Below are 27,775 nucleotides of genomic sequence, written 5' to 3' on the forward strand. Positions count from 1 at the left end.
CTCAGTGTGTCTGTCCCCCAGTGTGTCTGTCCCTCAGTGTGTCTGTCCCCCAGTGTGTCTGTCCCCCAGTGTGTCTGTCCCTCAGTGTGTCTGTCCCCCAGTGTGTCTGTCCCTCAGTATATGTGTCCCCCAGTGTGTCTGTCCCTCAGTGTGTCTGTCCCTCAGTGTGTCTGTCCCCCAGTGTGTCTGTCCCTCAGTGTGTCTGTCCCCCAGTGTGTCTGTCCCCCAGTGTGTCTGTCCCCCAGTGTGTCTGTCCCTCAGTATATGTGTCCCCCAGTGTGTCTGTCCCTCAGTGTGTCTGTCCCTCAGTGTGTCTGTCCCCCAGTGTGTCTGTCCCTCAGTGTATCTGTCCCCCAGTGTGTCTGTCCCTCAGTATATGTGTCCCCCAGTGTGTCTGTCCCTCAGTGTGTCTGTCCCTCAGTGTGTCTGTCCCTCAGTGTGTCTGTCCCCCAGTGTGTCTGTCCCTCAGTGTATCTGTCCCCCAGTGTGTCTGTCCCTCAGTATATGTGTCCCCCAGTGTGTCTGTCCCTCAGTGTGTCTGTCCCCCAGTGTGTCTGTCCCTCAGTGTGTCTGTCCCCCAGTGTGTCTGTCCCTCAGTGTGTCTGTCCCCCAGTATATGTGTCCCTCAGTGTGTCTGTCCCCCAGTGTGTCTGTCCCCCAGTATATGTGTCCCCAGTAGAAGCCCAAGAGCTGCCAATTCCCGGGCCACAAGAGTCTCTGACATCGGACTCCCTCCCGTCACTTCCTACTGACTCCTCAGTTTCCCAAAGCTTTCCTTGCCCCGCCCCTCTCCTCTCCCGGCCAGTCAGAGAGCGGCAGCAGCAGCAGCAGACGGGAAAGAGGCGCGGCAGAAACTACAAGTCCCGACATGCCCCGCGGCAGAGCAGCAGCAGCCGACACAGGCTGGGCTTGAGTAAAACAAAAGAGTTTCCCGCACGCTGGTTCGGTCCAAGCTGTGGGCGTGGCTTGGGGGCCGGGGCTGTGTCTGGGGATCGCGTTCCTCGGGCCTATGGAGGGCGTGGCCAGGCAGGAGGGGGCGGAGCCCAGACTCCCCATTCCCCCGTCTCTGTGTGTGTCTCTCTCCTGTGCTGGTGAGTGTGTTTCCCCTTCTTTGTTCCCCAGTCTTTGTTATTAGCCATGCCGAGCCTGCTGCTCTCAGGGATGATGGAGAGGAATGGGACGGTGCAGCTGATGGCAGATCTGGCCGGGAAGGAGCGGGTGGTGCTGGAGGATGAGCGGGCTCTGCAGATCGCGCTGGACCAACTGTGTCTGCTGGGACTGGGGGAGACCGAGGAGGAGAACAATAACAACAGTAACAGTAACAGCAGCAACACCGGCAGCAGCACCGGCAGCAACGGCTCCGGACACCCCCACAAGGGCGAGACCAAGTTGTGTTCCCTGTACAAAGAGGCAGAGCTCCGGCTCAAGACTTGTAACACTACCGAGTGTGTCCCGGTGCCCAGCTCCGAGCACGTGGCCGAGATTGTGGGGAGACAAGGTAAGTGGCTGCTGCTGCTACTGCTGGGGGAGGGGCACCTCTCTTCTCTCTTCTGTACCCCCAGACTTGTACCCTCCCCCCCATACTTCTACCCTCCCCCCATACTTGTACCCCTACCCCCCATACTTGTACCATCCCCTGTACCCCCAAACTTGTACCCCCCATATTTGTACCCCTACCCCCATGTCCCCTCCCTCTACCCCTGTCCCCTCTCATACTTGTACCCCCATATGTACCCCTCTACTCCTCTCCCTGTATCAGTATCTCATGCCCCTCTCCCCTCCCCATGTCCAGCTTCCCATTTCCTGCAACATAATTACATTCTTATTATTATTCTTATTATAACTCCCTCTTGTTACATTGTCCCCTGATGTCTCTGCTCTGACATTTGGGGGCTGCATTCTCTGCTGTCTCTGCATCTCCCAAACAAAGGAACCAGACTGGGGGGAGCCCCGACTACTTCAAACTTAACCCCCACCACCTCCTCCCCACACTGCGCTGACCCCTTAACCAGACCCCCTTTTCTCCAGTCTCGGGGTCCAACTCCTTTTCTTTTGGGATGATGAGACTTTATTTTTTGTCCCCCCCCCAGTGATGGATGTGAGGACTATGACAAATCTCACATGTGCCAGTCCCTTTGTGTTCCAGGGGGGGGGGCTCAGCCGCTGATTTTGTCTTTTCATTCAATCATTTTGATTTTATGGCAAATCTCTTTATTTATATTCTGGTGTCTGAGATTTGAGTTTCCCCTTTAATTCCTTGAAGTCTCTGCAAAGGGTTAGTGTTGTGTATTGTTGTGTGTTATTGTGTGTTATTGTGTGTTGTTGTGTATTGTGTATGAGCGAGTCCCTTTGTCTGGGGCGCATGGAGCAGCCGATACTAAAGTTTATATGAGGATACAATAAGCACAATATCTGCTGCTCTCACATCTCTGCACAGGGACCTCTGTGGTCTATACCAGAGACGGGACATTTATTATTATTATTATTATTATTAGGTAATTGCAGAGCAGCTGCTTCTCTTTGTTTAGGCTGGGGGTCTGTAGGACGGGGGGCTTTGCCCGTAGCAACTTATCATGTGACTCAGCAGGACTCGCTGCACTTCGTTACTTGGGTTGTGTCTCGGCTCAGAATTCGGCTTTGTTCTCGTCTCCCATCATTGTGCCACTTACTGTAGGTTTGCAGAATAGATGCCACACCCACTTTCCCCCCGAGTCTCTGGACTGAAGACTCTCATGCCATGGGGAGCCCCGATATCCCCGGGAATAGCCCCCCCCCTATGCAGTTGGAGAGAATAATGTGTTTTTGGTAACCCAACCCCCGTGGGATGTGCGGCTTTGTTCAGCCGTTCTGTCCATGTACTGCCAATGTCTGATACACGAGATGCTCTAGAATTATGTCTGATACGTTTTATATCTTTCCTGCTGTGATATGAACCATGACCCACAGAGCTTGCAATCTAACGGCAACATCTGACAGAGGTCACCATCAAATGTTTATGCCTTAAATCGTGAGCATCAACGGTGACCTCCGGATAAACTCTCCCGAGCTGAGGGCGACATTGGGTGCCCGGGGGGTAAATATTAAAATAATAAGGGTTTGTAGGAGACTTTTTCTGTGGCCCCTTTTATTTTTGGACTTAAAGGCAGAAGGTCCCTATTCTCCGCATTGCACGCGTTCTGAAGTTTGGTGGGCGTGTGAGCAGTACAAAGAAGACCACGTTGTTCCAAACATGCTGCTCAAATACTCCTTCCTCACACCCCAAATACTCCCTGCAGCCTCAGCCCTCACACCCCAAATACTCCCTGCAGCCTAAACCCTCACACCCCAAATACTCCCTGCAGCCTAAACCCTCACACCCCAAATACTCCCTGCAGCCTAAACCCTCACACCCCAAATACTCCCTGCAGCCTAAACCCTCACACCCCAAATACTCCCTGCAGCCTAAACCCCTCACACCCCAAATACTCCCTGCAGCCTCAGCCCTCACACCCCAAATACTCCCTGCAGCCTCAGCCCTCACACCCCAAATACTCCCTGCAGCCTCAGCCCTCACACCCCAAATACTCCCTGCAGCCTCAGCCCTCACACCCCAAATACTCCCTGCAGCCTCACACCCCAAATACTCCCTGCAGCCTAAACCCTCACACCCCAAATACTCCCTGCAACCTAAACCCTCACACCCCAAATACTCCCTGCAGCCTAAACCCTCACACCCCAAATACTCCCTGCAGCCTCAGCCCTCACACCCCAAATACTCCCTGCAGCCTCAGCCCTCACACCCCAAATACTCCCTGCAGCCTCAGCCCTCACACCCCCAAATACTCCCTGCAGCCTAAACCCTCACACCCCAAATACTCCCTGCAGCCTAAACCCTCACACCCCAAATACTCCCTGCAGCCTAAACCCTCACACCCCAAATACTCCCTGCAGCCTAAACCCTCACACCCCAAATACTCCCTGCAGCCTAAACCCTCACACCCCAAATACTCCCTGCAGCCTAAACCCTCGCACCCCAAATACTCCCTGCAGCCTAAACCCTCGCACCCCAAATACTCCCTGCAGCCTAAACCCTCGCACCCCAAATACTCCCTGCAGCCTAAACCCTCGCACCCCAAATACCCCCTGCAGCCTAAACCCTCGCACCCCAAATACCCCCTGCAGCCTAAACCCTCGCACCCCAAATACTCCCTGCAGCCTAAACCCTCGCACCCCAAATACTCCCTGCAGCCTAAGACCATCACACCCCAAATACTCCCTGCAGCCTAAGACCATCACACCCCAAATACTCCCTGCAGCCTAAGCCCATCACACCCCAAATACTCCCTGCAGCCTAAGCCCATCACACCCCAAATACTCCCTGCAGCCTAAGACCATCACACCCCAAATACTCCCTGCAGCCTAAGCCCATCACACCCCAAATACTCCCTGCAGCCTAAAACCATCACACCCCTAATACTCCCTGCAGCCTAAAACCATCACACCCCAAATACTCCCTGCAGCCTAAGCCCATCACACCCCAAATACTCCCTGCAGCCTAAACCCTCATACCCCAAATACTCCCTGCAGCCTAAGCCCTCATACCCCCAAATACTCCCTGCAGCCTAAAACCATCACACCCCAAATACTCCCTGCAGCCTAATCCCTCACACCCCAAATACTCCCTGCAGCCTAATCCCTCACACCCCAAATACTCCCTGCAGCCTAAGCCCTCACACCCCAAATACTCCCTGCAGCCTAAACCCTCATACCCCAAATACTCCCTGCAGTCTAAGACCATCACACCCCAATACTCCCTGCAGCCTCAGCCCTCACACCCCATTAGTGGATCAGGCACCTCAAGAGACCAGAGTTCACCATTTCGGGGAGATGTTGGGGAATGTGGAACATTGGTGCCCCCAGGGCCGATGGTAAAGGCTTGATATGTTGGCTCCATGGAGGGGCCCTATTGGAGGTTAATGGGTTGAGCAGAAAGAGGGGGGGAATGACTCCCTGTGGATATTTGTAGAAGGGGGTGTGTGTGACCCTTCCATTGCCAGTGATGCCCCCCCCTTGTTGAAAACTCGTCCCCTAACAAACCCCCTGATGCACAATTTTACTTCTATTTGCCTTTTGTGTGACCTACGGCAAACCCCTAATTGGGGTCCAACTGTGTTTGTTTGCTGCACCCCCAATTAATCTGCTGCTGAGTTTGGAGTCATTTCCTATGAAATAAAAAGCAGATGTTTTATTTGGGGGGGGTCAGGCTGCAGGACTTTAGCACACGGCACCAGATAAACTTGAATTACAGCCCCCACGACCTGTCAAGTTGAGTCTTTGTTCAGTCCCACGTGCGCCGCGCATTGTTACAGACTCCTTATAAATAAAAGTGATATCACCGTGGTGATAAAAGCCCCCCCCCCCCACTGCCCCTCTCTCTTCTTCTTTAATATAATAATATATATAATAAATCTGTGGAGACTCCGCTTGGGCAGGTGGGGGGGTGATTGACATTTGGTTGGAGAGAGAGTGGGTCTGTGCCCAACGCGTTCTGAGCGAAATAAAGCGACTTTGATGGGATGTAAGAGCCGATGCTTCTCACTCTGGTGTCACTTTTGGGGTTTATTATGTTGTGTTTTTTGGCAACTCCATCACAAAGCGACCGGGGGGATTTGTTTGTAGTCTTGTGGGGGCAACGTGTCCAATTGTTTGACAGAATGGACTTGTTCAATAATCCAGCAATGTAGCGAGGGGGGCAGGAGGGAAGGCTGGGGGGGACCAGACAGTGTAGTGGTGGTGGGGTTTTTGTGTGCCGCGTGCAGGGGATTGGTCATGAGCTACCTGTGTGTGTCTGTGTATATATATGTATATATATGTGTGTGTGTCTGTGTATATATATGTATATGTATGTGTGTGTGTGTGTGTGTGTGTGTGTGTGTGTATATATATATATATATATATATATATATATGTGGGTTGTTAGTGTGGAACAAGAGGCTGCCGCATGTGTCGGTGCAGGAAGTGATGTTTGCAGGTTTCTTTGTGTAGAACGACACAGACTTTAGCTACACCATGTGCCACAGACATGTACAACCCTCTGCCTGCGCTTTGTCTGCAACAACAAAAACAGACCCTCCGTATCTGCCCCCCTCTCTCTCCTGCCCAACGGCCACTATTTATTCCCCCTTCTGAGTGAACCCCCTTCTCCACTGATCCAATTTCTTAAACAACAACAAAAATAAATGTCAAATATTTGAAATTCGACAAGAAATGTGAAGGTTTAGAAGACAACGGAATTTAACCCTTTCCCGCTATGCTTGGCGAGGGGGGGGCATTTTGGCGCAGAATAGATTCCGCAGGGTTCGGAGAGGGACCATAAATTATCTTGGCTCCCCAATTATTTCTCAATGGGGGGGGGGGAGTGCAATGGAATTGAAGTGCAGTGCCAAGGGGGTTTAACTAAACCGCTTCTGCCTGCTGCTTTTTTTGGGGGAGACTAAGCCCCTCAATGATCTTAATTTTTCGGTAATTTGAATTTTTAAACACATTTTTTTTTTTTAAATAAATTTTTGTCTGACTTTTTTTATTTTTTTATTTTTTGCGAATGAAGCCAGGGGCAAACAGGGTTTTCTATAACTTGCAGCAGAAGAAGAAGCAGCAACTGGCATGCGAGCAATGGTGGCCGTATGTGGTGGCGCTGGCGCAGGCAGAGATGCGCATGTTGTTGCAATAATAGTTGTTGGGGGGTGTGGCCCTCCGTTTTACTGTCTCCTCAGGAGCGTGCTCGCTTTACAAAGACTGCAAGACAGAGGGTCAAATCCACAGACAAAAAGAATTCATTCCAACCCCCCCAATAAAAAAAAAAAAAAAGAAAGAACTGTCTGCATTCAACATGTTACTGAATGTGGAATCGTTTGTGCGCCCATGTGCCAGTCTAGGCGGCAGCGTGCTGATTTGGGAGAAGGTGGGCGTGACGCGGGCATCTCCTGCACCCATTAAATCCGAAAATTATGATTTTTACAAAAAGGTGATATTATTAAAAAAAGATTTCAAGGTGTTATTGACGGCGGGGAGTGGGCAAAGGGGGTCTGTCAGAACCATGTTATGTTCTGCTCAGATTAGGGCCCCAGTTTGGGGTCCCGTTTCAGTAACCCCAGCCCTGGAATGTATCTGGAGAGGGTATTGTGCGAGCGCTTTCAACTGCCGAAACAGAACTGGAGACGCGGAATGACTTGAGCAACACACAAAGCTCTTTCTAGGAATTTGGGGTGGCACCAGCTTGTAGAACGTGCCCAGAATCCCATACCACCTTGGGTATTTCAGAGAGAGAAGATGGAGCTGACTGGCAGCAGAGCTGCCAATCTAAATATGCTGCTAAATCAGAAACTTTTCCGTTTCGAAGGGCCACTCTTTTTAGCGACCCGCACACACATGCACAAAAACACACACACGAGTGGGCACTGCGTCGGCACATCTGCAGCTCTTCTAATAAATCTGGGAGCAATGCCTGCCCCTGTCATCTCCCTGCTTTTATTGGTGCATGGAATGGGCGGTGGCTTTGTGGGGCGTGACGGGCCGATGGCAGAGTGGGAGCCTCACGCGTTTTTTCCGAGCAGGCGCAGTGTTGGTAAACACACGGCACGCTTAGTGGGGACCAGGGTGTTGGTAACGGGAAGGAGGGACGCTTGCTGCATTTTTGGTTAACTTGTTTAGCTGTGCTGGAAAGAGATGCCGCTGGCTCAAGTGGGACTGAGTATCCACAGCCACCCCCTGAGTGGGATAGCGGGGGACTCCATGGACACAATGTTAGGGTCCCCTTCAGTCTCTAGTGTAAGAAAAAAAGCCCTTTCAATACCCTCACAAGCACTTTATGGCACACAGCATTTATTCTTTATATAGCATTAGCATATTCGTACCTGCCCCAGCAGAGCTTACAATCTAATGTTAACCTCTTCATCCCTAGTCAGGTTTAAAAGGCATTAGCCTGTTCCAAATGGAGGAGGGGGGGTCATTCCATCTCTAAATCAAATCATTATTATGTACGACGGGTGCTCAAGGAATTATGGGTAGATGTTCTTGCAATTAAAGTGAAATATTACTGTTCCTATTGTACCATGTGATAAGTGATCCATTCCCCATGGGGCAAAGTGATCTAATTTGTGTTTAAATTCAATTTCAGTTCAGGCAGCGGATAATCACAATGGCAGCTCCTACAGCTCTTCCACGTGGGCATTGCAATTGGGACCATAGTGTGGACGACTGAGCTTGGCGAATATAGATACAGAATCCCATATATACAAAGTATATGTTTGACCAGTTATCTTTTCAGAAGTTGAAGGTCAAAAAAATATTTTTGAACTGTCCCCACCAGGGTAATATTCTTCCCTTACACACGCACCACCATTCTATACACAGGGGCCATTTGTATGTTACGTAAATGCTTTCCAATTAAAGGGAAACTCCGCCCCAAAACTCTTTCTTTGCCTGATGAAAGAAAACATAATTCTGAGCAACTTCCCAGTTTCCATTCATTAAAAATTCTGAATGATTTTAGAGTTACGTGCAAATACAAGTGCAACTGCCAGCAGCTTCTGTGCGGCCATTTCTCTACTCCCGGCTCTGACACAGCGAAACAATGTTGCAAATCTCCGTTCTTCAGCAAAGACTCGGCTGCTGCTGTTACATTGTTGCCAAAGTCACCGCGGGGGAATAGAAATGGCCGGACAGGCAGAGCTTTTAGTTCCAGTTCCATTCACAAATAACTTTCAAATCATTGGGAATTTTTAATGAATGTATATTGGGAAGTTGCTTGGAATGATATTTTCTTTCATTGGGCAAAAAAGTTAATTGTGGGTGAAGTTCTCCTTTAAGCGACTGGTTATATATTTCAACTGAAATTATGTAGAGCTTGTCTACAAGGATCCCCCCATGTCTAAGAGAGTATTTGTGCAGAAGTCATTGCTTGGTGACCTTGGAGAGGGATAATTCTGCCCTTTTTTTGTAGTTCTTCTTCTCCCACACTAAACAGGGTGCAGTTTCCTTCAAAATTTTGGAATGACTGTTCCTGGGTCCTCACAATTGTCACCACCAATGCCTGCTGGGCTCTGTTTCATCCATGAGAATTGATCAAAATAAATTTATTGAGATAGGGTGATCCTAAGCCCCTACTTGTTTTTTTTTTTTTTAAGTCTAACTTATTAAGGGCCTCAAATTTAGAGATTTCTTTCACCTTTCCATAAATGCTTTGTGTTGGACGAGGGGAGTGGGTGCTGCAGTGCTGGTGCTCAGGGCTGGGTGCGTAGGACATATGGTGGATGCGTCATGTGTTGCCATACAAGAAGTGTGGTCAGCTGGAGAGTGCGCCCCCTCTAGCGCCCGCTGGTGTATAGTTACTTGGGCCCGTGCCATCTCTACAGCCCGGAGACCCATCTCATTCCACTGTTGGGCCTTCTGGCTCTTTCATCTTCTTGTACCAAAAGTTTCTCAAACCCACCCTTGAGATTTGGGGCAAATTACTTGTTTTAAAAAAATGCTGCCGGTGATGCTGATACATGAGACCTTCTCCCCTCGTCTCCTGGTGAAAGGGACCCTTCACGTTTTTGGACTTGCCTTCTATTTATTACTTTTTTTTTTCTCCCAGCTCATTTGGGAGTAAGAGGAGATTAGGTTACGGAGCTGGAGAGACGGCGATAGTTTCAGACAAAGGGAATCCCTCTGAGAGAACAAGGCCATGTGCCCAAATACAAGAGGCAGTTACCCACCAGCACCAGAGGAGGAGGAGGAGGGATGAGAGACAGGAGGAGCGGGTAGGTTAAGATTCCCAAAGGAACGGGGCAGAAGGTAATAAGCTTCTTTATTTTCCCCTTTTGCTCTCTATTGGAGGACCCCACCCATTCTCGTCTTATTCCCCTCAGAATCCTCGTCTTGTTGATCTCCCCTTGGCTGAGGTCCAAGGCCGCATTAGGCCAATTTTAGCATTTAGAAACAACACGATCAGGAGCCTCCTCTCTGTCTCTGTGCATCTGTCAACTTGAAGGCTCCAAATCCCCTTGGTCCCGTCCTTTTGTTCCGTTCAAGACTCTTGGAAACATTTCCCATGGCGTTGAAGGCTGATCAGGCCCCCCCTATGGTTTATAAAGGCTGATCCCTCTAGAAGGCAGAAATGTCCTCCCCAAACCTTCCTTACATGCACACCCCCATATTCCTGTTTTTAAGATGTCCCCGAAAATCCAATTCTAAATTGGAAGGGATTGACACCCAGAACACATCAACGTGGTGTAACGATTTGACTCCTCTACTACATTTGTTGGGTTGAGCCATGAGGTCTCCCTTATACCCGTCCATGGAATTAATTTGTGCCTCACTTCACCAACACTTCAGTGTCATATATTCTTGGCCATGTGCACTCAATAAATAACTGTCCATCAAATCTGTCAATTGTGGAGAAATCCTTTATACCCTTAAACTCTCATTCTTTTCTGACTCTTGCCGTGTAGAACAGCCCTGGCCCATCTTTCCTTTTAGGAAGGAATACTGTATATTTTGGGGCTGAATTTGGAGTTGGAAGCACCATCATTTAGGTTGGTGTCCATTGTTCTATAATAACTCAAAAGAATTATGGAAGAATTCTGAGAGAAGATCTGGCCACCCATTGGCCGTACTCACATAGAATAGGGCTAAATCCTATGAAAAAGGTCAAAAAGAACTGGATCTGTCCGATGTTCTTCATGTATCAGAATTATAGAGACCCCCCATTTTTTCCTGGAAATAAGACTTCTTGGCTGTCAAGTTTTTAGGGAACATATCTGAGCCGTGAGCGCATAGGAAGGATCTAATATATAGAAGAGTAATAAGAAGCTCGGCTCCCAGCGTTAGAACAAGAATCTGAGAAAGGCTTTTGTGAAAGGTCCGTGCCCCTCGCTCACTCTCCCCAAGAGAATGGGGCCTTTTCAGAAGGGATTATTACAACCTCCTCGCAGCAAGTGAGACCCACAGCCCATTAGAGTTAACACCTTCCTTGCCTGAGCTCAGGCTTCTCTGCCGAAAACTCCAGCCTTTCCGACCATTTTATACAGGGACGCACCACCTACTGGTCCAGCTCCCCAAAATGGTAAAACCTGTGAGGTGCAAACAAAGAGAGTCAGAGTAGATTTTGGTTTCTTACATTTTGTATATTAGATATTAAGTGTTTTAGATGTTTCATTTATTAGTATAAAATATTTTTATTTATTTTTTACCACCAAAAATGAAAACATTCCTCTAAAACGGAAATTTGAGTTGTGCCGTGGTTGGTTTGGATAAGGTTAGTGAGCTCTATAACATATTGGGCCTCAATTCAGGGCACATTATTAATAATGATATTCTCCAATAGTTTTTCCCACTCTCACAGGCTGATCTTGTTCAGGAGGGACCAGCCTTTATAAAGTATAGGCACACAAGAGCTTACACTCTAGTGGTATAATGGGAGAACTGCATAACTGTATAGTGGTATAGTCCATTGTCTGTGCCGCAAAGAAGGAGTCTCCCAAGAAACTTCACATATAACTGAACTATTTCAGATGTGTTATATCAGAGGAACCATTCTTATAATCTGGTGGTGTAACAGGGGTACCTGCTCCAAAGAGCTTACACTCTAGTGGTATATTGGAACACCCTGCCCCATAGAGCTTACACTCAAGTGGTATAATGGGAGACCCTGCCCCAAGGAACTTACACTCTTGTGGTATAATGGGTGACCCTGTCACCGAGATCTTACATTCTAATTTTATAATTGGAAACCCTGACCCAAGGAGCTTACACTCTACTTCTCTAATGGGATACCCTGCCCTCAAAGAGCTTACAATCTAGTGATATAATAGGAGACCCTGTCCCAAAGAGCTTAATTTAGTGGTATAATGGGAGACCCCGTCCAAAGGAGTTTACACTCTAGTGGTATAATGGAAGACCCTGACCCAAGGATTAGTTCTCTAATGGGAGACCCTGCCCCCAAAGAACTTAAAATTTAGTGGTATAATAGGAGACCTTGACCCAAAGAGCTTACACTCTAGTGATATAATGAAAGACCCTGTCCCAAAGAGCCTACACTCTAGTGATATAATGGAAGACCCTGTCCCAAAGAGTTTACACTTTAGTGGTATAATGGAAGACCCTGATCCAAGGAGCTTACACTCTAGTTGTATAAAGGGAGACCCTATCCCAAAGAGCTTAAACTCTAGTAGTATAATGGGAGAACCTGACCCAAGGAGCTTACACTCTAGTGCAATAATGGGAGACCCTATCTCAAGAAGCTGAAAATGTAATGGTATACTGGGAAACCCTGCCCATAGCAGCTTACACTCTAGTGGTATAACGGGAGACCCTGCTCATAGGAGCTTACACTCTAGTGGTATAATTGGAGACCCTGTCCCAAGGAGCTTACAATTAAGGCCTTTTAGACTTCTTTAGTAGCCTAGTTATGGGGGTATCTGTCCAGTTTAGAGCTATAATGTAATGCATCAATGTCAGCTAAACACCTGCCCGGATCTTTGCCATAAATCATGACTCAACTGCCGTTTATTGTCAGGAGGGAAGAGCCCAAAAGTCATGTGACTGCAAGGAAATAGTTTGCTGCGTTGCTGCCAGGAGTATCATATCATTAATATACTTGTGTGAGCGCATGGAGATGTCCCTCGTTTGTATTGCCAATTCTGTTGGACCAAGTGATAGGTGGAGCCGATTTTTTAAGAACATAAGGACAGACATTAGGAAGGAGTGATTGTGGTAACAAAGTATCTTTATAATGGGTTATATAGGGTTAAATAGTGCTGTAACCTTCCCCCCGGGAGGTTAATCCTTTTCTGGGCATTTGGGGCAGAGTGGAACCCACCTGTGTCCCCCCTATAAGTGTCTCAGGCCCCATTATTGTACAGGAGAGTGAATGCGGGTTTGTATGGGGTATTGGGGGGTCTGCAGATTAACAGCAGAGTGGGTGCTGGCACCTTACAGTCACAACCCTCGGGTGCAGCTTTCATGTGCAAAGGCAGCAGGGGCCCTTGTGAGACTCGGGACAATGGGCTCTTTGTTTGGCACTTTCTGGCCAAGGGGAGGGGATTCGTAGCCCCCTGGGGGCAGGTTGCACTCACCTAGTCAGCTGTTAACCCTCTGTGTGCCAGGCAGCGTCAGTCATCATGGGGCTGCCAGCAGTGCAGAACTCAAGTCACACACCCCATGCGCTGCTCTTATAAAGGATCCACTCCCCATAGTTACTTGTGTTTGTCCAGCAACTGCACAGAACATATTCTGCCTTAGGTTATTGCCATTATTTGCTGTGTAAATGTGGGCCCTAGAGCCCCAGTGCAAAGAATTCGAGTTTCTGGTGGAAATTATGCATGGGGGGTACCAGTATGGTCTATTCAAATACAGCCCTGTCAATGTGAGGCGTTACTGGTCCTTTAAAACCAGTTATATGTCAGGCCCAGGGCTCGGGGTACAGATTGTGGGAGTTGCATATTCCCTACCCCTCCTCCTGTAAACTACCATTCTGTTCTAGTCCCACCCACTACTTGATCTACAGACTCTCTGCCCCTCCCCCTGGAACCTACCATAAAAGTGTTCTAGTTCCACCCACTGCTTGAGTCACAGACTCCTTGCTCCTCCCACAAACTTAGGGACTGTTCCTGCTGAATTGTGCTTAGTACAGGGAATACCTATGCTGCCATAGTTTTATGGGATCTCTCTGTACAGACTATGAGCAAACTTAGGGGCTGTTCCTGCTGAATTGTGCTTAGTACAGGGAATACCTATGCTGCCATAGTTTTATGGGATCTCTCTGTACAGACTATGAGCAAACTTAGGGGCTGTTCCTGCTGAATTGTGCTTAGTACAGGGAATACCTATGCTGCCATAGTTTTATGGGATCTCTCTGTATCCAATGAACAAAATGAGTGACCTGTTCCTGCTGAATTGTGCTTAGTAGATTTTGTCTAGACAACTGAGCGACAATGGTTGCCTTATTCAAGGTTTAAACCAAAAGATGAGCAGGCAATGCATTCATAGAATGTGAGTGAAGTGGTGTCGCCCGCTCTCCTTCAACCCAGGGCTCAATGAAATGTATAGTAACTAGGTAGGGATGCCCCTGAATCTAGGAGTTTGCCTTTTTTAGTAGAATTTAGTACTTTGCTTGTGCGATATGGTTTAAATAAATTTTTCTGCTGTGATGCCACCAGCATGTGTGGGGTTAATTAAATGTTCTTAATCTATTTTCTGTAGTGATTTTACTGGTATGTGTGGTAATTAATTCATCTTTATTTTCTGCTGCGATCATACTAGCATGCCTGGGGTTAATGCAATGCAGGGGGTTTTGCAGTGATATTACTGATATGTGTGGGGTTAATGCAAGTATCCCAATCCATTGCTGCAGTGATTGTACTCGCAAGTCTCTAGTTAATGCAATGCTCTGAATCCATTCTCTGTAGTGATCTTAATGCCATTTGTGGAGTTAATACAAAGCTTCTTATCCTTTTTGTGCAGCGATCTTACTGGTTTGTCTGGGCTTAGTGTTTATTATCCATTTTCTGGTGTGATCTTTCAGGTATGTCTGGGGTTAATGCAGTGCTCCAAAGTTCTGCAGTATATTTACTGGCATGTCTCTGGTTAATGCAATGCTCCGAATCTGCTTTCTGCTATAATCATTCTAGCAAGTCTGGGGGTTAATGCAATGCTCTGAATCCATCATCTGCAGTGATCACACTGGGGTTAATGTGATACATTTTGTACACTGATCGCTCTATGTTTGGGATTTATTTATTTCTCTGAATCCATTTTCTGCAGTGATCATACAACCATTCGTGGGGTTAATGCAATGCTCTGAATCTATTTTCTGCAGTGATTATAATATCCAGGCAGGAGTTCATGCAGTGCTCTTAATCAATTGCATGCACTGATTGTCTCAGGTTAATGCAATGCACTGAATTAATTTATATATTTGCAGTTATCTTGCTGCCATTTCTGGGGTTAAGGCAATGCATTAGTCATCTTACTGTCATGTCTGGGGTTAATATAATGCTAATTATGTATTTTCTGCGGTGACCTTGCTGGCATGTGTGGGGTTAATGCAAGGATCTGTCTCCATTTCTGCAGTGTTTATACTGGCAAGTATAGAGTTAATGCACTGCTCTCAATGCATTCTCTGAAGTGATCTCAATGGCATACGTGGGGTTAATGCGATGCATATTTTCCTTCTTGCGGATATGTCTGAGCTTGGGATTTTACTCAGATGTGTAATCAAAATCTTTACTAGCATGTCTTGGGTTAATGCAATGCTCTAAGTCTATTTTTGTGCTTATCTTAATGGCATATCTGGGGTTCATGCAATGAAATGTCTGCAGTTTTCTTACTGGCATATCTAGGGCTAATGTGCTCTGAATCTATTTTCTTCAGTGATCTTACTGGCATTGTTGGGGTCCTTATGTCTATACTGATAGGGTCTAATATATTTTTTTGGGGTCCAATAATTGTCACCTTGCCCCTAATACTTTGCTGAGATGACCTTCCTTCGACCGAGACTCCATTTCCCCAATTGGTGCACATTTAGCCGAAAACCAGTCCGGCAAACTGAGGAGGGGATTGAAATTTCGTTTGCCAATGACTTTATAATCATTTTGAAAATCTTGACTGTATTTCGGAAAGTCGTTTAGAATTTTTCTTTCCTTTATATAAAGCGCGGCATTTTGATGGCGTTCCCCCTATGTACATTTGACAAATACAAAGAGCAAATAGAACATGAAGTCATGGCGATACTTGTAAATGAAGCAATTGGTGCAGGAGAATATAGTAGAGACACTAACTGGTTCTTCTCTTTCTCTCTCCAGGTTGCAAGATCAAAGCACTACGAGCCAAAACTAACACCTACATCAAGACGCCGGTACGAGGTGAAGAACCAGTGTTCATGGTGACGGGTCGCAGAGAGGACGTGGCCATGGCTCGGCGTGAGATTATCTCCGCCGCTGAGCACTTCTCTATGATCCGAGCATCTCGTAACAAGGCCGGCACAGCATTCGGCAGTGCCCCGGCCCTTCCCGGGCAAGTCACCATCCGCGTGCGAGTCCCTTACAGGGTGGTTGGCTTAGTTGTAGGACCCAAAGGAGCCACCATCAAAAGGATTCAGCAGCAGACAAATACTTATATAATCACCCCAAGTCGGGACAGGGACCCCGTGTTTGAGATCACTGGGGCACCCGGGAATGTGGAGAGGGCAAGGGAGGAGATAGAGACCCACATCGCAGTGCGCACTGGTAAAATTCTAGAATACAACAATGAGAATGACTTCTTGTCTAGCAGCCCAGACTCTGGGATGGAAAGTCGGTACCCGGAGAACTGGAGGGTGCACGGAACTGCAACTGGGTGCAAGCCCCTGTCCACCTTTCGCCAAAACAGCCTGGGCTGCATCGGAGATTGCCCAACAGAGCCCGTGTACGAGACCCCGAGGCTAAATGATCAAAATGATTTCAACTACGGCTATTTGTTCCCCAACTACAAGCAAGAGGTATACTACGGTGTGACCGAGTCTGGGGGGCCGATGTGGGGGGGACAAGAGAACACCAACCCGGCCCCTGGTATCTTTACAAAGCAACAACGTTCTGGGAGCACCGGCAGTGTACAGACCACCACCACCCAGCGTTCACCAGAAAACAGCCTTAGCACCCTGCAAAGGAGAAGCCAAGGGGAAGCTCTGCCCGGCTTCACCAAGCTCACCGCCACCCGGACCTCTGTCTCCGAAAGCCGGGAGTGCATGGTGTGTTTTGAGAGTGAGGTCACGGCTGCACTGGTGCCCTGTGGGCACAACCTTTTCTGCATGGAATGTGCCGTGCGCATCTGTGAAAGGAACGAGCCTGAATGTCCAGTTTGCCACTTGTCGGCAACTCAGGCCATCCGAATATTTTCTTAAAGAGAGACACAGTGGGTGAGGGGGTGGGAAAATGTGGACTCTTGGTGCATAGAGGTCAAAAGACAATATCTCAAAATTCCTCAAAAAAACAAGGAAGGATTGTCCCCTTCCGATGGGAAAGTCTTGCAGACAGAACCTTTACTTTGGCAAGGCCATTGGGGGGTCCTAGACTAGAACACACAGCTGTTTACTGGACATTTAGAGGACTCCACTTTACCCGCTCTCATTTTGCGGTCTTGCCGCCCGTTGATCTGGATATCGAAGTCGCTGATCAAAAACAAAAAGTGCTTTTCAAGAATATGTTTTTGGCAAGTTTATCGAAGCCTGGGAAGAATCAACTTCAGGGAAGAACCAAGGAGGATGGGTTTGCTCTTCAGATTTGGGAAAGAGTCGAGTCGCTCCAGTCGCCAACGTTTTAGTAGCTGCCGTCTCCCAAACAGCCCTCTGTGTTTTTGTATGTTTTTGTGTTACGGTTGTTGGTTTCATGGACATCGACAACGTTTTACAAGGGAAGGAGAGAATAAAAATAAAAAAAGTTCAGAATTGGTTGCAGTTTCAACTCAACAAATTTAAGAGGTTCCTGTAGACAAATGCTTAAAGTGAGGCCAACTTTGGCCTTGTTCCGGTCACATTTCTTGGTGCACAGTTGGAGATAAGCCTCTCTGAAAGACGAGAGGGTAAGAAGGCAGAAGGGCTATATCAAAGGATATTATCTGCCTCTCCTGATGGCAACATGGTGGGCACTCAGGGTTCAATTCAGGTCTCTCAACGCTGGCATCAGCCGGCCTCCTCTTCCTACATTCATCACTACCTGGCTAATGAATAATAGGAATCTGTCTTTCATCAATAATTGCAAAAAAATAATAATAATAAAACACAAACTGTTTATCAATCTCTGGGAACCTTCAACATGAGGACACAACGATTACCTCAAACTCAACTTAAAAAGCAGCTAAATCAACTGTGTGCAGTTACCATGTCACGTGCTGTAATGTTTCATATTCAAAAACAATCCTGATGGGTTTTAGGACCACAATGAAAAAAAAAAAAATACAATAATCAGGACTATGTGCATGTAGGACATTTTTGGTTATTTTTGTTATTTTTTTTTATGTGGCTCTGACTTTTAATTTTACTCTGCACTGCAGTGGGGGGCGCCCTTGCTTGACTTCCTCCACAACGAACACGCTTCCCTCCAGAACCAACCGATTGCATATTTTTTGGTGGGAGGGGATGCTGACCGTCAACGTTCCACTTGTGACTTGAGAACTCTTCCTCAAAATGCAGAATATTAAAAGAAAAACTACAAATATGAATAAAATACGAAAGTTATTTTGCTTCCTGCTAAGCTGGACCAGAACATTTTTACTAGAAAAAAAATAAAAAAAACAAAAATGTTGAGAAATGCAGATGTGCTGGACCAAAGTTACACTCTCTAGGGAATGTCTAGTGGGCATCAGGTTCACTAAATCTGCCCTTGTGAAGATATTTCAGAACATTGTGTTGGAGTTGGGACTGTGGGGTTGTCCTATTCCCCATGCACAACGGATGTCATCCAATACTCTGATAACATTGGTGAGAATTTGGGATATTTAAGGACTGCTCCATGTACACAATTAACACTCAGATTTTCCCCCTTTACTCCAATTGGGAAAAAGAAGTTTTTAACTTTTTATTTTTTTTAATTTATTTCAATATTTTGGTGCTTCCTGGATATATAAATTTCCCTCTCTGCCCGAATTATTTTGAAATCCCCATGTCCATGAAATAATATTTCTTTTTCGGGGGGCTGTTGGGATGGGTGGGAGGGTTTTATCAAATATCCAGTTTCCTGGTTCAATATCGAGACTATTGTCCATTTGCTGAATTGAGAGACATGTTAATCGCTTTCCAATGAAGATGGGCTCAAGTGATCCCATTCCTAGCAGAAGGCCTTTTTCCCCTCAGAAGGCCTCGTTCTCCTGATTTTCTGGGAGGAAGGAGCCCATCTTGAATGCACCTTGCCCAGAGTGAATCCTGCTTCCCTAGCCAGTGAAAAGTGGGTGCCCAACTGTGATTCCCACCATTCTTCAAAAGCTCTCCTTAACTGTGAGGTTTCAGTCTTGCTTTTAGAGGAGACATATTGAAATATTTTTGAAGGGTGGTGGGAGGAAGAGTTTGCCCAGAATGCCTTTATTTTATTGTCATGGCTTCAAACGATGTAGCATCCTTGTTACAGTTTAGCAGTATTTGAAGTTTCTTTTTATTTTAGTTTTTATTTAAAATTTTATTATGCTAAAATGTAGCGATTAACTTGAGAAGAAGGGACCTTAAGTAAAAAAAAAGAAAAAAATCAGGTCAGATTTTTTTTGGGGGGGGGGGGCTGCTTAGACTGTGGCTGAAAGTCTTTGGTGGGAATGTAACCCTTGCACTGAAGCATTCATCTCAGCAGTGAAGTCCTCAGACGCAGCAGCCCTCTCCAATGGAAGCATTGCTTTGGGTTGATGGCCTGGGTAGTTATCTCAGCACCCTTTTTTTTATCAAAGAGATCTTTCCATTGGGTTGATGGTCTGAGTAGTTCTCAACACCCTTTTTTCTCCAAGAGATCTTTCCATTGGGTTAATGTCTCAGCACCCTTTTTTAATCAAATAGATCTTTCCATTGTGTTCATGGCCTGGGTAGTCATGTCAGCACCCTTTCTTCTCAAAGAGATCTTTCCATTGGGTTGATGGCCTGGGTAGTTATCTCAGTATCCTTTTTTCTCAAAGAGATCTTTCCATTGGGTTCATGGTCTGGGTAGTTCTCAGCACCCTTTTTTCTCCAAGAGATCTTTCCATTGGGTTAATGTCTCAGCACCCTTTTTTAAACAAATAGATCTTTCCATTGGGTTCATGGCCTGGGTAGTTATCTCAGCACCCTTTCTTCTCAAACAGATCTTTCCATTGGGTTGATGGCCTGGATAGTTATCTCGGTATCTTTTTTCTCAAAGAGATTTTCCATTGGGTCGATGTCTCAGCACCCTTCTTTTTTTTATCAAAGAGATCTTTCCATTGGGTTGATGGCTTGGGTAGTCATCTCAGCACCCTTTTTTCTTATCTAACAAAGGCAACAAATTTAGCCAGCAATGTGGCTCCAAGCCAAGCTCTAATTTTTTTCAATGGGAATTACATTTTCTCAATGTGAACTACCCTATATTTTAGCCCCTCTAGCGGCTGTAGGGCACGGCAACATATTGCTGGTTTCAGTTGGCATGAGGAGGACTGGCATTATAAATCAACCAGATATTATTGCATTGTGTTCTAACTTGTTCACTGGCAGAGCTGTCTTTAGAGGGTCCAAATAGTATTCTTAGGACCCCCACACTGGTGACTAATGGCAATGTAAGATGCTAAGAGTAGAGCAAAACAATGTATCCGTGTTGCCCAACCTCAGTTCCTTGTTTATTGTTGAAGTGCAATTTCTGCCACTCGCTCATGATCAAATGTGTTGGTAGTTGAACCTCAGTAACAGCTAAAGGGCCATAAATCAATGTAGTCATCTTTTATATAAGGGACTTGAGCCCTGCTAAAGACAGCTCTGTATGTTGGTTCCTCTTCAGCCAAGAAAGCTATGTTTGCCGATGAGGAAACTTTAGAGTGGAGGTATCAACTTAATCAGCATTGCAATGGAAAGATGGCAGGCTAAAAATGTTGCCTCTCTTTGATCAATTTGATCTTTGCATTATTCATTGACCTACTGTAAACTGGCTCTTCTGACCCCCACCTCCCCCCAAAAATGCATTGTTTTGCCATTGCAGAGGTATCCTAATATATTTATCTATGAGAAACCAAAATGTTCTTATGGTATCATCATTAGAAGCAACCTACGCTGAGCCAGATTACTTGCATGGTATTTGTTGGGGGTGGTGGGAACTAATTTATTTTAAAGTTGCCTGACATGTAAGGAACTTTGCCGCCCATGAACCAAAATGGGGTTGTGAAGAAGCAGCATGTTAAGGGGAAAAGTAAGCCAATGGATATTAAGCTCTGTTGGCCACGCTGAGCTCATATATATAAATATATATAAGGCACCTTTTATGGGGTCTCTCATGACCCATTGCTGATCACCACTTAATCTCTATAACGCTTCGCCTGGGAAACACAATATACTATGTCAATACATTTCAGAATTATATGTGAATCTAGTAGGGGACGTGGCATTTTGGAGTGTCTGTTACTGTTCATCCCAGTCTTGGGAGGGGGGGGGCTCATTCATTAACCCGAAAAATAGGGGGATGTCAATACTATGTCCCAACACCACAATGGAATATAGGCGTGGAGGTGAGAGCTGTCCACTCAGAAAACGGATGGCTAGTTCTAGTACGAAATACTTTGTTGACTCTATGAAGATGAATGTAGATAGAAGGGTAGACAACCGACATATTGGGGTGTCTGATTGGTCCATGTGTCCGTGCTAGTCCTCATGGATTGAGGTTATCTGCAAATCTATGGGAAGGTTGGGGTACAGCGGTAAGAATATGTGTCGGGCACCCCAATCATGGGATGGTTTCCAATGATGGGATCCTTAATCCAAGTTCATTGAAGGCATTGCTTGATGCTGGCAGTACCAATGGGAGGAATTATTTTCAATATAAAGTGTGATTCTGTGCAACACATCATGTCTGACTCAGTGACGTTGATCCTACACCAGGAATGTCCAAACCGTGCCCCCGAAACTGTTACTGCACTCAAACACCCATCCAATATGGTGGTTGGAACTCAACGATGACAAGACGTTGACGGTTTGGCCACCCCTGGTGTAAAATCCCTATTCAGATGGGAGAGCTCAGTTGAATTCATTATTTGCCACTAAAGGATGACATTGGGCAATAAGTGTGACGTTGCCCAGTCTCCCGTCTTCGATGCCTTTAACCATTTGATTGCTGGTGAGGACTGAGATGGATTGCCAAGCAATAGTCTCCAAAGTCCTTCTTAACCTAAACTGCACCTATTCTTCCAAAAGCTTTTTTTTTTGCCATTTCCATTTCAGATTTAAATATCTTAATATGTTAACCCCCAGCCAGGGCTACAAAAATAGGCACTAAAAAAAAAAACTTATAGAACAAAATAAAATATACTGTGATATGATCATCAGAAATTATATAGAGAATAGTTTGTATTGTTCTACACAAAAACCAAATTTGTTTTATATTTGAGGAGCAGAATAAAAAAAAAAATTGTTCCCTTTGCCCCACTACGGAAAGGTATTTTAAAGAAAAAATTTAAGAGGAAAAAGTTGTTTTTTTTTTAAATTTCAAATTCTATTACTGACCCGTGAGGAGGCCAAGACTGTTAAAAAAGAAACGAAAAACTGTATTTCATTTGCGAGTTTTTAAATTCAATTTTAAAAAATGTTGAAAACTGTAAAAAAAAAAAAAAAAAAAGACACTGCTTAAAAAAAATGAGATCTTTTCTTTATAATTTAATATTCTATTTTAATAAAATGCATTTATTACGTGTAACTGTTACCAGGACGGAACGAAAAAGAAAAAATACTTTTTATTGGGTAATTTATTAAAAAGAAAGGATTTTATTTTATGATAAAGTAATCCTTGAGATTTCGAAAGCATTATAGTTATGTAGACAGGAGAAAATAAAAATAAAAGTTTTTGTAGCCAGAATTAAACTTAAAGTATTTCTTTTTACATAACAAAATTTGAATTTTGTTTTAGTTGAAATCTCATTTTTGTTGTGTTAGTGCGGGGAATATCTCTGATGACTTAGCTATCGGTTTCTTGTCTAGTGATCACTTCATTGTTGGGTAGAGTACTGAGCAAATTAACTCCTTCATGCCTACATGAAACTTCATTTGATGCCTTGGTGTGAGTGTGCGCTCACACTCGAGGAAATGATTTGACCCACCAGCGATGAAGGGGCTTTATTGCGCGTGTTGTTTTAGTGATGTAAATGCAATATTTTGTAGCTGGGGGAGGGGGCGGGGTTAGGGTCTACTAGGCGCTTCTACGGTGAGATAGATAGTTCAATGTCCGCTTTCATTTCAACATTTTTCTTGGGTGGGTGGGGAAAGGGGTGGAGTTGGGAGAGACAGAAAAATTAAATTTTTTTGTTGCTTTAACAGTTCTGAATTGCCATATATTTTTATTAACCTAAATTTTTTAAAAATATTTTTTTGCGAGCGGGTAGGGTGGGAAGGGTGCAGTTCACGTTCAGGAAAAGCATTTGTTTCGTTCTCGTCTCCCATCTCCAGGCGTCAGTAAGGGGGAACATTCATCCAGAACATAACATTCCGCATGCTATAGACCGTAGTGGTAGAAGTATCTTTGCAACTGGTATTATTTCTTTTTATCTAATTCAACCTACAATTCCAGCTATTTCAGTGGCTTGTATCTACTGATGGGGCTCATTTTGGTCATAATGAGAGTTGCGGTTTATTTTCTATTTGCATTGGGGCGCCACCTCCCATTGGTCGGTGCATACCAGCTGAGAACAGTCATGCAGTGACATTTTTGGCCTGCAGAGGGTGCTATAATTGGAGCAGAAACTTTTTTTTTTTTTTTTTGCCAGTATTAATTTAGTCCAGTTCAAAAAGACACGGGAGATATCACATTTTAATTTAGAAGATAGCGTATTGCACACGTATAAGTGCTGGGCAAACTTTGCTTTTTGTTAATGTTGCTTTATTGGGTGATTAATAACGTCATGCTTCCAGGGGCTCTTTTTGCAAGAGTACAAAAAAGCCAAGACTGTTAAACTTGAGTTCCATCTGATTTTTATCACCCCAGCGTTGGCCCGGAGGCCCACAGAGGCTTCCACCACAGGGCCCCCCACCGAACCCCTTACCTCTGCTGTCCACCCCCTAGAGGCCACCACCCCTCTCTATACCTATGCTGTAGTTGCCATCGGGAAGCGATCTTGGGGCAGCGTGAGCCACCATTTTTTTTACCCGGTGTCCAGCTGGCCCAGTCCGACCCTGTGTCACCCTAACTTGCAGTGTATGTATTATAAGGCAATATCGGGGGACACTTTTTAAAGATTAATGGTACCCAACATTTGGACCCCTTCGGTTGTTGTTGTTGAACAACTTAAATCCCCAACTGACAAAGACTTCAAAGGAGCGCAGGTTGTTGTTAGCTGAAGCTAAAGGGCAATAGGCTAGCATTTCTAAATTTTATATAAACCTTGGGCCCCAATAATGTTAGGGTTGTAAGACTAAAGATAAACGTGACATTAAAGCATTCCAGGGAAAGGATTAAATCCCAATCTTAATGGGTTACTTGTCTGATTTTCACCTCTTCCGCTCCTGGGGATGGTGGGAGCCGTATGTCCAACTCAAGGATAATGAAGGACATGCTTGTGTCGATGCGCATTGATCGGACGTCTAGACATGGTTTAGATATTGTATGTGTGCAAGCAGAATACACTCTTTAATATATTCTACAATTTAAAGCTTTCACGTAGCACCAAAACATTTAAAACAAAAACATTTTTTAAGCTGTTGTGTCCTACAAACAATTCCAGTCCACCTTTCACTAGAACGGGAGCAGTAGCCTTGTGTGATGGGAGAAAAAGAACAAACATCTCAAAAGCCATCCTTGAAGTATTTTTTTAATATATTCCCTTACCCCAAGCCCTATGACTTTAGAAAACCACTTTTAGTGCCCCAATTATATTTCTATAAAGTAAAGCTGATCTAATTTTTTTTCCCGCATAGCCTCTTTACAATTGGATAGCACTTTCAGCGATACGTCGACGACCTTTTTTTGTTTTTTTGGCTTTTAGATGCATCTTTGTGTGGATGGCAGATTTTTTTTGTCTTCTGCCGCTTGCATGGCTTTTTCAAGTCCTGGCACTTTTGTATCAAAATGTTTATTTTTAATCCAAAAAAAAATACATTTTTTACATTTTCAGGTGACATTATTCTACATTAGGTAAAAATGTGGGGAAAGACATATTAGAGCAGATATGCATTCACCTGCATTTATTAGGGGTTAGTAGTTGGGGGGGTATGTTAAGTCTAAAAGCGATTTGAAGACCCTTCTTCAAAACAAAAATTCCATTAATTTCCCCCATTTTTTTTCCTCCAGTGCATGATGATAATCCAATTAAATATCTTACCCCATTTCACCATGTCTTTTGTATGCTAGAGTGAGAAAAAGGAGTGGCCATTGACCATTAAAGTAACAGCCATGCCCCTCCCCTTTGTAAAACTATAGCATTGTAGTGATGATGTCATAATCATGTAGTGATGTCTATCTGCACTAAAGCTCTTGCCAGACTGGAAAGCTTCATTCTATATCTTACTACCATGAAAATGTTACAACCCAAAGCGTTGCATGCCTTTGAAAGTAAAAGGGTTTTTTAAAAACCTTCCTTTTTTTTTTTTTTTAATGATTGCAGGGTGAGAGGGTCATTGTTTGTGTGTTGCTGTGTTTTTTTTTTTTTTGTTTCAACTATGTTACCAAAAGATTAAATAGAAGGATTTAATTAACAAAATGTATATACATTTTTGGAGGATTTTTTTATGTTAAATCAGCAAAGCTGTTAGTAACTTAAAAGAGATGCAGCAGCCCAGCAATAAACCATGTGCACTAAAGTAAACAGAAAAAAATTTGCAAAAAAGAGAAAATATTACCCACAGCCAAATGTATAAAGGTGGGGAGAATGTCTGTAACTCCTTGCATTATAAAGGGTTAAATACCCCTATAAATTGTTTTTTTACTTCTTTTAAAGTGTCTGGGTTTGGAAAGGTTATCTTAAAGGGAAAATATGCCTTTTTCAGGCCTTTCTCACCCTAAACAATGATATTTTCTGACAAATCTTAAGTTATTTTTGTTTTCCTGTAGGAATTTTAAACCAAAAAAAAGTTGTATGTTTTGTTTTGATAGAATTTTATCGACTGTATTCCCGCCGGACAGGTGCGCTTTTGTTTAATTTTTTTTTTTAATATATTATTATAGTTTTTTATCATAAAAAAAGTTCCTAATATAGCACTTAATATATTGGAAGGAAAAAAATTATCTGAGCTGGGTGGCAAATTGTTTTTTTTTTTTTTTTGCCCAGACTTTGTCTAGCATAGCTTTAACATTTAGGGCCCGGAAAATATTAAATTCTGAGCCAAAAAAGAAAAAAAATACTTAGGAGGAAACCTAAACTGTAGAGTAAGCTTTTTTTTTTTTTTTTTTAAATAAAAACAAAACATGAAAAAAAGTTTATATAGAGGATTAAATACGACCTGAATGGCTATGTAATACTTGTATGAAATGGGGGATTTATGACATATATAGCTCTTGGTGTCTATAAGATGATCACAGTATGACGGTAATGTTACAGCTTTTCATTTTTAAAAACATTTTTTTTACCTCATAATAAAAATCCTTTTTATGTTCAAATGATTAAAATTGACAGTGGAGGGATTTTTAATTTTTTTTTTTTTTTTTTTTTTTACTTTAACAACTTGAACAAAAGCTCTGAATTAAATTTTTGTTGATATAATCATACTCCATGCACTTTATATTCTGTTTTAAATTTTTTTTTTTTTAAATACATTTCATTAAAAAAATATAAGATTTGGGGAGAGAAAAGCATATATGCATAATGATAAAAATATATATATATATATATATATATACCATGGATTTATTGCTTGTTCAGGAAAAACAAATGAGATATTTAATGGGTAGTGTTCTTCCGCCTATTTCATATTCTTTGCTCAGAAAAAAAAAGGCACCTGACTTGTATGCCCCCCGTGTCATAACTATTTCCCCTTTCATTTTTTATTGTGTCTATCAGTTCCCCCAAATAATTTTTTTTGTAAGTGACTGCTTTGTATAAGATCAAAAAATAGCAATGCCTAGTGTTTTTATTTCAAGTCTTACCAATAACGGCCCTTGACATCTGGAGAGAGAAGAAGCTGCCATACGTGTTTCTCCAGATAAGGCTAACATTGCTGCACTGATAGCAAGTTTCCTCCAGGTGTCACCAGCGAATCAGTGGGCATCTCATTCCATTTGGGAACTTCACGCCTCCCCACCTTGATTCCTGCACTGAAGGAGACTAAGCCCTTCTAAATGATATCGTATCCTTGAAAATGCATCTCACATGACCCATGAGCTCTTTGCAGAAAGTAGGTTTTTTTAGCCCTGTTTTTATGGATTTTTGTTTTTTTATTATGCAGATAGTTAAAGCATACATGATGTTGCACAAATTGTAGAAAACAAAGAAGGGAAGGGTTAATGTATTAAATGTGCTGAATTGACATTAAGAACTTAATTTTATTAAAGTATTATTACTTAAAAAAGAACAGCGTGTGGTGTTTGTTTGTGAAGGAGAACGTGGCGATGAGTAAATTTCAATTATGTCCCACTGACACCAAAACAAATGTTTTCTTACTCCTGTCTCATGTTTATTGGTGTGTTCAACACTGTACCCAGTATAAGTCTATAGATTCAACAACTTCTCCAGAGAACATTCTTTTCTGTTGATGGTGTTACTAGTAGGTGCCTCATGTCTGTTTCAGGAATCTACAGTATCACTTTTTGGGTTCTATTTGGAATCGGGTCTGTAGAACTGAACCCAGAGCTCTAGGTGAGACCTTACCAGGGATCTATAAAGTGGTATCACTGTCTCTCTCTGTCCCCTGGGGATCGGGTCTGTAGAACTGAACCCAGAGCTCTAGGTGAGACCTTACCAGGGATCTATAAAGTGGTATCACTGTCTCTCTCTGTCCCCTGGGATCGGGTCTGTAGAACTGAACCCAGAGCTCTAGGTGAGACCTTACCAGGGATCTATAAAGTGGTATCACTGTCTCTGTCCCCTGGGGATCGGGTCTGTAGAACTGAACCCAGAGCTCTAGGTGAGACCTTACCAGGGATCTATAAAGTGGTATCACTGTCTCTGT

General features: G+C 44.2%; 1 pseudogene across 1 annotated transcript; it reads left to right on the forward strand.

Annotated features, from left to right (window-relative positions):
- Positions 1-879: 879 nt before the first annotated feature.
- Positions 880-27,175, forward strand: LOC108706262 (annotated as a pseudogene). The gene is made up of 2 exons (XR_005963785.1): positions 880-1,498; positions 15,825-27,175. The product of XR_005963785.1 is annotated as an RNA-binding protein MEX3A-like (transcript).
- Positions 27,176-27,775: the final 600 nt, after the last annotated feature.

Source organism: Xenopus laevis, chromosome 8S (assembly GCF_017654675.1).
Source record: "Xenopus laevis strain J_2021 chromosome 8S, Xenopus_laevis_v10.1, whole genome shotgun sequence".
Lineage (NCBI taxonomy): Eukaryota > Metazoa > Chordata > Amphibia > Anura > Pipidae > Xenopus > Xenopus laevis.